We start from the raw sequence: 10,832 nt of genomic DNA, 5'->3' as shown, positions 1-10,832 counted from the left end.
GTATGAGTAATAAAAAGAATTTCAAATGGTAAAGTCAGCATAATTATTTCCCTCCTCTTTCCTCGACTGTATGTCTCATATCGTATAACGTCAACCTCTCTCCTTGCAATTTAAGCTAAGAGGAGTCGTAAACGACCCGTGGTCTATTAATAAAACGTGAGTGCAGACACAGCACGAACCTAATACAACCGTATCAATCTTCGTCAGTCTAGACGCGCAAACTCAAGCAACCTACCACAAGACAATGAATCGGTCAAGGTTCACTCGCCCTTTCGAGCAGAAGGTTCTTCATAATTTATCCGTTTCAAAACGACCTAATAATACGTTACGTCTTACTTTAATTCCACTTAACTAAAGTTGTTATTTATATTTAGCAAACATTATATACGTTTTAAAAACCCACTTTCTACGAAGAAGCATTTAGATACCTAAGTTGCTCTGATCTTAATTTCTCACAGCTACTTTCATGATTCTATTTTCAAACAAACATTCTTAAAGCTTAATAACTTAAAGCATGACCCAGGGGTTAGAACGCGTGCATCGTAACAGATGATTGCGGATTCACACCCAGGCAAGGACCGCTGAATATGCATGTGCTTAATTTGTGTTTATTATTCATCTCGTGCTCGGCGGTGAAGTTTCTTAAAAATTCTACATGTGTATTCCACCAACATGCATTGGAACAGCGTGGTGGAATATGTTCCACGCCTTCTCCTTCAAGGGAGAGAAAATGTCCTTAGCCCAGTCCTGGGAAATTTATAGGTTGTTTTTGTTGAAACTCAAAAAATAATCACTGATACTAATCACTCTACGACCGGGGCCAAATTCTGCCAAAAATTTGCAACCAACACAGAGAGGTTTTTTAAAACTATTTACGGAACCTTGAATTTCCCTGGATCCTTTAATTTCGTCTGCAGCAGCACCTGCGCCAATCTCCATATTCATGTGACAAATTTAATAAGATGCATTTTATCGCTCACTGCGGAGACACGCCACCGAGACGGACAGCGTTCAAGATAATGTCATTTATGTCGAGTCTCGGATAATAAAGTCTTTAGCGAATATCATCATAAATATTTAGGTATACCAGACAAATCGAAAATCTTTGTATTCATTACTAACACTAGCGACCCACACCGGCTACTTAAGGGTAAAATGCTAGTACTAAATATACAGAATTAGTCTATGTACGACATCACATTAGAAACTTCTAAAATTATTATCAGTGTTTCTTAACTTTATTACTCAATTTATTTAAAAAAAAATGCATCAAAATCCGTTTACTAATATTAAAGATCTAAGCTTATTTAGAGACAAACAGCGGTAAGCGACTTTGGTTAATACTATGTAATGATCATCATTAGATAGGTAGGTAGATAGGTCGATAGGTATTTCCGGAACTATTTAAGTAAGATGCTATTCTAATAAAAACTGATTTCTCAGTGCTATAGATATTAAGTTATATTATATTAAGTTTGAATTATATTTATATGATATCATTTTCTTTATAAGTAAATATTACCGAATTTTTTAGACCGAAGTTGGGGCGGGTCGATTTATTATATTTACCTGTATGCATTCAAAATTTGTTGACATTTTAAAATTGACTATTTTACGCATCATTAATTTATTACTCAAATTCCAATTTCATTGACCATATTGTAACACCGAATAAATATTTTAATAATTTAGTAAACATTTAAAACAACTGCAGTGAAATGTTGAACATATGTTATATAAAACGGTAAAGATCTAAAAATAGAAAAAATATAAATAAAAATTTTAACAAAAAGAAAAACCGACTTCAAACAAAACACTATTTTAAAACAAATGAATATGCACGAAAAAGTAATAAAAATAATTGCGTATTTAACATATTTTTTAGAGTCTTCCTAAGTTAAATGAAATGAAAAATATTAGACTACTTAAAAGTCGATTTACGATAATATAATGTAGTTATAGTTATATTTGGAGCCGGTGTCAGCCACGGTGCCCTTGCCCCAACAATCAAAAGAAAGAAGCGATACGAACTCCTTGATGGATCCAGTATATTATTGTGTAAAAGGTAATTTGTTAAAGTATTCTCGTATTGTTTTTTGATAGATATACTGTAGGGTTTTATTGGCTGACACTGACTCCAAATATAACAATAATTATAACTACATGATATAATCGTTAATCGACTTTTAAGTAGTCTAATATTTTTCATTTCATTTAACTTAGGAAGACTCTAAAAAATATGTTAAATACGCAATTATTTTTATTACTTTTTCATGCTTATTCATTTGTTTTAAAATAGTGTTTTGTTTGAAGTCGGTTTTTCTTTTTGTTAAAATTTTTATTTATTTTTTGATTTAAAGTGAAGCTGATGTTGACTAACTAATTTTTTTTTAATATGGATAGATTAAGCGTTCCGTTTATATGAGTCAGAAACTACTTCGAGGACAATTTCAAAGGAAACTTGCGAATAAAGCAAAAATAGACTTTCGAAAATGCGGATTTAATACGTCACGCGGCGTAAATTACAAGGATCCCTCGAAAGAGCTGTAATCGAACTCAGCAAAAAAACTTTGAAAAAGACCAACTATATTTCGTACATCATATGACATCACATCACATACACAAAATTTGTGTCTCTCTGAAATCACATACACATAACAAAGTCGCTTTCTCTGTCCCTATATCTTTAAATCTACGCAACGAATTTTGATGCGGTTTTTTTTAAAAGATAGTGTGATTCAAGGGGAAGGTTTGTGTATATAATACATGAACAATATAGTAAAGATACACTGATAATTTTAGAAGTTTGCGATGTGATGTCGTAAATAAACAAATTTAGTATCAGTATTGCACCCGTGCGAAGCCGGGGTGGGTAGCTAGTTGATTATAATATTCGACTATGATAATTACATAAACATAACCACATTACGGAAGGTGACTCAAATATCCAAATAACCTATAAATAAAAGATTCGACTGAGTATCGCTAACGTGCTCCTCAGAATTGTTCCGTTCCCTTCCGTTCCGTTACTTTGTCATGGATCCTGTGCTCAGAACCTTACCAAACTTTCACCAAATTACCCTTGAAGTATATTTTATAATAAAAAAAGAATTAACAAAATTGGTTAACGTGATTTTCAGTTATTCACCTATTTGTCGCGCATATACATAATGCAAATTTAAGACTTATGTCGTTTTCATATGGATACCATCATCGGAAAAAAATAAAATAAAAATGGGACCCCACGGGAAGCACTACCTTTCAAACAAAAAAATTATCAAAATCGATCCACTCTGTGAAAAGTTATGAGGTAACAAACATAAAAAAAAAAAAGAAAAAAAAATACAGACGAATTGATAACCTCCTCCTTTTGGAAGTCGGTTGAAAAGCGTAGGCGAAAGTAAGAACAAAACCTTAATATGACGTAGGCATTTGATCAATAATTTATTTTATAAATAAATAAGATGAGTAATAATATCGTTTTCATACTCTCGATAAACAACCCCACATAACTTTTTTACTCGCGGTAAATATTATATCGTGTAAACACATGACATAATATTTACCGCTTCAAGAACACCCATTCCCAAACAAACAGTACGAATGCGCCATCAATCAATATCTATAAACTCCTCTCAAGTGTTTTACGATCATTTTAAGCAAGCAATATATGACATTAGGGCGGTCTGCTGTATAAAATCGCAATAAATAAATATAAAGTTGAAACTCGCGACTCGCTCCAAACTTCTCACTAAGTTATTTAATAACTCCGCTGACCAATGCCCATCCTGCTATGGAAACGACATCTACATTTTCTTATTACAATTTTAATGTTTTTTAATAATGTAATATAAAATTTGGTTTTTATAAAGTTTTTTTTTTAATTAGTTCTCATGTCTCTTTTTATACAATAACGTAATAAAAAAGTGTTTTTGGTTCCATCACCCAGTCGGGACCAATATGTCTATCCATTTATCTATTATGTATTAAATAACTGGCATTATAGCAATTAAGACACAGAAAAAAACAAATTCGCTTACCGCTGTGAAATAGTTAAAATTAGTCAACGAATTTTGATTATTTTTTTTCAATAGATAAATAGATTGATTCAAGGTTTATATGTATAATACCTGCACAATGTAGTGGAGAAAAACTGGTTATTTTAGAAATTTCTTAAGTTATGTCGTTAATAAACATTTTTTTGCGAGAGAATACGAGACATTATACACTTCTAAAATTATCAATGTTAGTTAAATATCTTGTTCATGTATTGTATACAAAAACCTTCTTTTCGAAATACTCTATCTTCTAAAAAAAAAAAAACGCATACAAAACTGTTGTGTGATTTTAAAGAATACATAGACAGGGACAGACAGCGGTAAGCGACTTTGTTTTATACTATATAATGATGTTTTGATTGATTTTTGAAAATGCCACCTCCACTATAACTTTATCAGTGTCGAAGGAGTCCAGGTTTTAATCCACACCCAAGAAGTCCAAAGCCGAATTATCATGAATCCGATTTAGAAACACCCCTCTCTACTTAACGGCTGCTACTTACATACCTATTGAATATAAACTGTAGTTGAAATTCAGATCGAACTTTAATAATTTATGTATTGAAAGTTCTGATTGAATACGCTAATAATTATATTATTGCATTCGCTGGATTCCAATGAGGAAGCTTTAATTAATTAATTAATATTTTAGAAACTAAAGACATATATTGATAGAATTATAATAAATGATATTAATGTTTTAAACTGAAATTGTGAAATGCAATGGCTTTCATGGGTACGCTGCACCGAGGTCCGGGTTCGATTCCCGGCCGAGTTGATGTAGAAAAAGTTCATTGGTTTTCTATGTTGCCTTGGACCTGTGTATTACTTCTGATTTCCTGAAAGTGCTTTACACTTGAAAATCCACTACTTATATTGAGAACAGAGTAATTGTATGTCATGTTGTTCAATAGTTATTTATAATAATATTTTAATAATATTACTAAATAGTAGTCTAACATATATACTGAAGTAGTTATTTATATTATATAAACAGAAAACATGATACCTAAACTACCTAAACTATTAATACAAAAAAATCTTAATTTCTATAGTAAGGCTTTTAGTGAAGTCTATTATAATAAAAATTCGATATTACTAATAAATATTTGTAAGTAACAAAAATGCATAAGACAAAGTAATACATTTAATTGGATTAAACTATAGAAATAGGTTAGTTAATAATTTAGAAAAATCAAAGTAAATAATAGGTCCATATTATTCTGCTACTTAAGAATGAAGTTGGTTGTTTATATAAATAACGTTATAATATACAACGAAATTCTAAAATATTATTTAACGTTAACGCTAAAAATATATCTACGCAACATTGTACAACATATTCGTAGTACATGTTTGAGCGTCTACGTACGCTTCCCTATATTGGTCGGATCCCTTACTGGTCGGAGTTTTAAAACGAGTGAACGTCAACCAACAAAAAATAGGTTTCCCGGCTTAAAAAAACCGACGACGTGTCAACATTTGCAGGAAAAGTCATAAGGGGTATTTATAGCGTCGAAAATGTAGTAAATATGGTGACAGAAATAATTTGAAACACATCATTGGATAACACTCACTCACACATTTGTACATAAGTTACAAAGTTACATTTGATTTGCACATAACAAATCATGATAAAAATTGCAGCAGTATTCCCCTGGTCGAAAACTGAACTAGTCATTACCAGTCTTACTAGTATTATCAGTGGAGGCAATAACAAGATGCCATATATAGCGCTTGATGATATATTTATGGCTTTGCACTGTCATTGTTCAAGTTATAATAATCATAATAGCATTTATAAGGTGAAAAATATATGACAACTAGTTCATCAAATCAAAATCAAAATAATCTTTATTGTACACCAGTAAATACATACTTTACGCTTATACGCTAAAACAGCGATCTCTTCCAGACGACCTTAAGGTAGAGGAAACAAACATATATAGAAAAAGGTAGGAGTGTATGGTGTGACACAACTTAGACGTAGCATCGGCGTTCAATAAAACCGATTACAGCCGATTTATACAACCAATACAAAACCTACCGCGCCATTCTACTCGCGATTCTCGCGTCAGTTCAACTTGAGGAAGCAAATACCTGTTAATCGACATGTCAAATTAACTAATATATTATTTATATATAATTAAGTTATCAATCCAATCCATCAGCCCATTTCCGTCCACTGCTGGACATAGGCCTCTCCAATTGCACGCCACTGAGATCGTTCTTGGGCTACTCGCATCCAGCTCCTGACAGCCGTCTTGCCTAAGTCGTCACTCCACCGTGCCCGAGCCCGAGGTTATATGATATTACAAGTTATTACGTTTGTGTAAAGATCACATTCAAATAAGAAATAAATATTGATAATTTGGGATAGCGTAGGTACTTAATTCGGATGAAATCGGTTTTACGAATTTTGCCAATGCTACGTCTAAGTTGTGTAGTACTGTACATAGCAAATATAAAGGAATTAGTTTTATTCATCTTTAATTATCTTTAATATGCATTACGCATAACTAATCTTTATAAAAACAAATAGTATTATAATTTTAAGCGGTTTCGATCAATAAAAATCACTGTTTGCTCTTTGCAATTTGAACCATTCCAGGAAATATTACAAGTAAGTAAGTACAAATATTTGAGATGGTGAAAACTACGGAGCGTTCGATAATATTATGATAGATAGTTTTATAAAATGTTGTAGTAGTCAACTTACACTGAAATCTTCAAGTAAAATATATTAAATTCAATGTTTAAATTACTAATTAACTTCTATGTAAAATACAGGCAAATTCTCTACGGTGAAAGTACAACTCAACTACAACCTCTTTGCTTTGTTGGAAATTTTAGGCATTTGTCTTTTAAACAATGTTAGTCAAGCGGAATGCACGCCGGCTTTTATGTAAAAAAGGGTTACAACCCTTGATTGGTAAAGGTTTTTATAATACAATCGAATATTATTTCAGGTAAACTTCTCTCAATATTCTATGCGATTCAATGATGTACTAGAAAAATGTTATGATACAAAAATTTAATTCAAATATAGAACACTCCATTCTATACCATTTTGCCATAGTTCTTTCATAAATATCATTCATTAAAATGAATAACGATTTGCGTTATTTTAATTTTAAAAGTCAGCATAACTTGTTATTTCATTAAATAAAAACCAAACGTATCTCAGCCGTGATGTTTAAATAAATTCCTCACGCGACAAATTCTAATGCTTTTAATACAAAATGGCGCTCCACTTAATTAACGTATGTATGTTTAAAGACTGTAGCTCTGGAACATCGCTCAATTAAGGATTTGATTAATTTAAGTACCTCGTAGATAGCTGAGTAAGCTAAGTATAGAGATATTTGACGTTAAAAAATAAATAAAAAGAAAATATTGAAATAACATTGTCAATGCATCGATGATAATGAGAATAACATTAAAGAAGAAAAGAAGAGGACCTTCATGTAACTGTGGAGGTGGTTTCGTGGCTAGAAAGCATGCAACCTAAGTGATGATTGCGGGTTCCGACCCAAGCCCCGATTAATTTTCATGTACTTAAATTGCCTTTGTGATTCATCTCGTGCTCGGTGTACGAAAACATCGTGATTAAGCGTGCATGGGTCTAATTTCAATGTAATTCTACCATTGTATCTACAAAACCGCATAAAAGCGACGTGGTGGAATTAGCTCAAATCTTCTTCTCAAAGGGAAAGGAGGCCATAGTCAACAGATGGATACTTCACACGTTTCTTTTACTTGTCATGTCATCCTTCAAACAAAGTTTTGTTCCTTAAATGCTGAAAACCCTTGTGGTATAATGGAATGAACTTCACTATCAAATATGATGGTAAGTATATATCTCATAAAATTGTTACTTTAAATAACATGAGACTTCGTCTGCATCAGGTTCCTTATTGATTTTATCCTACTGGCTAGTCATAATATTTAAATAATAGTTGGCTGAATCAATGCAAATGGCGAGTAGTCGATTTATTCAATAATACTCTTGATTTATACTCAAACAAAAGAGTTAAAATATTTTTTTATTGCGGATTTTATTTTAATTTTATAGATTTTTAATAATTGTGAACTAGATTAAATATTTTATATTAGCTCTATGTAATTTATATCCAGTCTGTTCATTAAAGAACATATATATTTTGCTAGTATTATATTAACTGTGCTGATTCGGAAACGGATATAAAATGTGGTAAGCACCATACGAAATTTAAATAAAAAACATTTACGATTTCAAATCAAATTCCGAAAACGGGTGCACCACCGGAATCCTAACAAATCTCTATACAGCACGTAAAGCTCTCGTTCATTGGATGTAATTGGTCAACTGAGTAGATTGATTAATGTGAGCGAACTTGTAAATGGTTAGGAAGACAGCTAGTGAAGTTAACACGACAGATGGTTTACATAATTGACAAGTTGATTTTAGATTTTACGGTATACGCTCACTACTAAGTGGTTTGGTTTTGATGAAATATATCGATAACTATTTTTATGAAATGAAATCCCTATTATTATTATATGAACGATAAAATGACGTGATTTCCCGAGACGAACATTTTCAATGCATTATTGGATGCCGTGATGAAAACGTTCTACGTTTATCTGAGACAATTGAGGCTATTGTTGGGGATTTGTTCGGTGTGGATAGATAATGATTAAAAATTTTAATGTATAAATGATATACCGTACATTAAATGCAAATGATAATTACTTGTTTAATTGCAACAATGCTAAAATAATTTGTATTTTTTTCTTACTGAATCCGTATTTTTTTAATCTTCCACCGACAGATAAGGGGTTCTTTCATATTGTTTCGTCTGTAACAGTCTAACTTTGTTTCAAATTTCATAAAAAAAAAGAGCAATAGGAATACTTACATTTGCGTCACAATATATCCATATTAATTTTATATACATATACAGTAATATTGATTAATTTCATTAAATCATTGATAAATCGTTGCATGTATGAGATGTATGATATGTGAAGTAAAAACAAGTTATAATACATCAACTTTCCATCACTGATTTAACTAATCCTTTTTGTAATATATATTAGGGTGTCCCAAGACATAAGGGGAAAAAATTTTTTTTTTCGAATTGACCTTATTGAGTCAAATAATAAATAATATTGTGTAAGATTTTAAATTAACATGGTTATTTTTATTACTAAAGGTATTAATTTCGGGATATTTACCTGATTACCAAATGTCTTATTCACGAGTCTCGTGAACAAGACATTCGTAGATAATGTCGAATTATCGAGCTCCACGGAACAAAAATAAAAAACATGGTAAATATCCCGAAATTAATACCTTTAGTAATATTATTGTGATTGGACAACGATAACCCGTGCCGACGTGATGCCAAACTTTTCATATGAAACTTTGTACTGAGTTACTGTAGGAGGAATAAAATTTAATTTTTATTACTTAATTAAAATTATAATCCGCACAAATAGTATATTATTTATTCATTAATATTAATGTTTTCTTTTGAAAGTTTCCTTTTTGGAGTTTTCTAGGTGTACTTATACGTAAGTAAGGGTCGCACGGTATTGTTCTTCATCAACAGTGATTAACCCATGAAAGTCTTGCATTTATTAGTCTTTTGGCTACATCGTGTTGTATAAGCTTATCTCTATACTTCTATAGTTTAAGAGCTGTTCTTTATTCATACTCTTTCAGGTTTTTTCCACGGAAAACTGAAATATTAGAGCTAGTAGTTACTTGACTGATTTCTGCTTCAAGTATTTTAACATCTCATACAAGTAATATCAGCTGTTCAGGTTTTGTTCATGAAGTACACAGGCACAACCACACAAGTATCACAGTAAAAGAATTCGCTCTTTATCTTCTAATAAAATTCTAGTCTTGGTACAGCAATAAATAATTTTTTGTGGCCTTTCTTGACTATAGGAAGGTGTTCTTCATATGATTTCTGAGCATTTAAAGGAGGCAAAATCTTACCTTCCAAATTAACAGGCGCAAATTCATGGAACCTTATTTTAGAAATCAATTTGTATGACTTCAGTGCGTTCTTTATGTTTCTCTGTGCAGATTATTTGGATGGAAAACTTAATCTTAATCTTAAACTTTAAGACTTATCGGAAATTCATCAATATTAAAGAAGAAACGCAGAATCTCTCATATTCAATTGACGCACACATAATAAGATAAGTTTTGTTAGGTTGTATATTATATGTATATAATTTTTTCACTCCTGCTAAGTGACCAGGTCGGCCTGATTCTCTTTTCCGCTGTAGAAAGATTCTATTCTCTTTTATTTTTATTAATTGAAGTGTATCAGTGAGTGCAATGTCAACCAAATTATCTAAATAGCTAGCAAAGTCTTGATAGCGCCGACAAGACTTACGGCTGTACGTCTTGTGTCTTTTGTGTATTTTTTGCGAGTCTCTTCAAACTTGATATAAATTGTATTTGAAAAGATTTGTTTATAAAAAGCACCTTTCCAAATAAAAATCGGACTCGCTCTCGCTAATAGTAAGATTCGAGCTTGCATTGACAGTTAAATTCTCTTCACGGATATTGTAAAATAAAACTGCATTGATTTTATCCATTAGACGGAAGTACTGCACCCGTTATTTGACGTCATATATTAAAATATACACCCCTTTTTAACTTTTTTGTACAGCCTAATTGCACTGACATGTTTACTGATAACAAACAATACGAATTATATAACTAAATAATGAGTAAAGCACATCGATACAATAGGTCGCTTAGGTCAC

This window comes from Vanessa cardui, chromosome 13 (assembly GCF_905220365.1).
Source record: "Vanessa cardui chromosome 13, ilVanCard2.1, whole genome shotgun sequence".
Taxonomy (NCBI): Eukaryota; Metazoa; Arthropoda; class Insecta; order Lepidoptera; family Nymphalidae; genus Vanessa; species Vanessa cardui.
The sequence above is the reverse complement of the archived record's forward strand: the minus strand, read 5'-3'. Positions refer to the sequence as shown.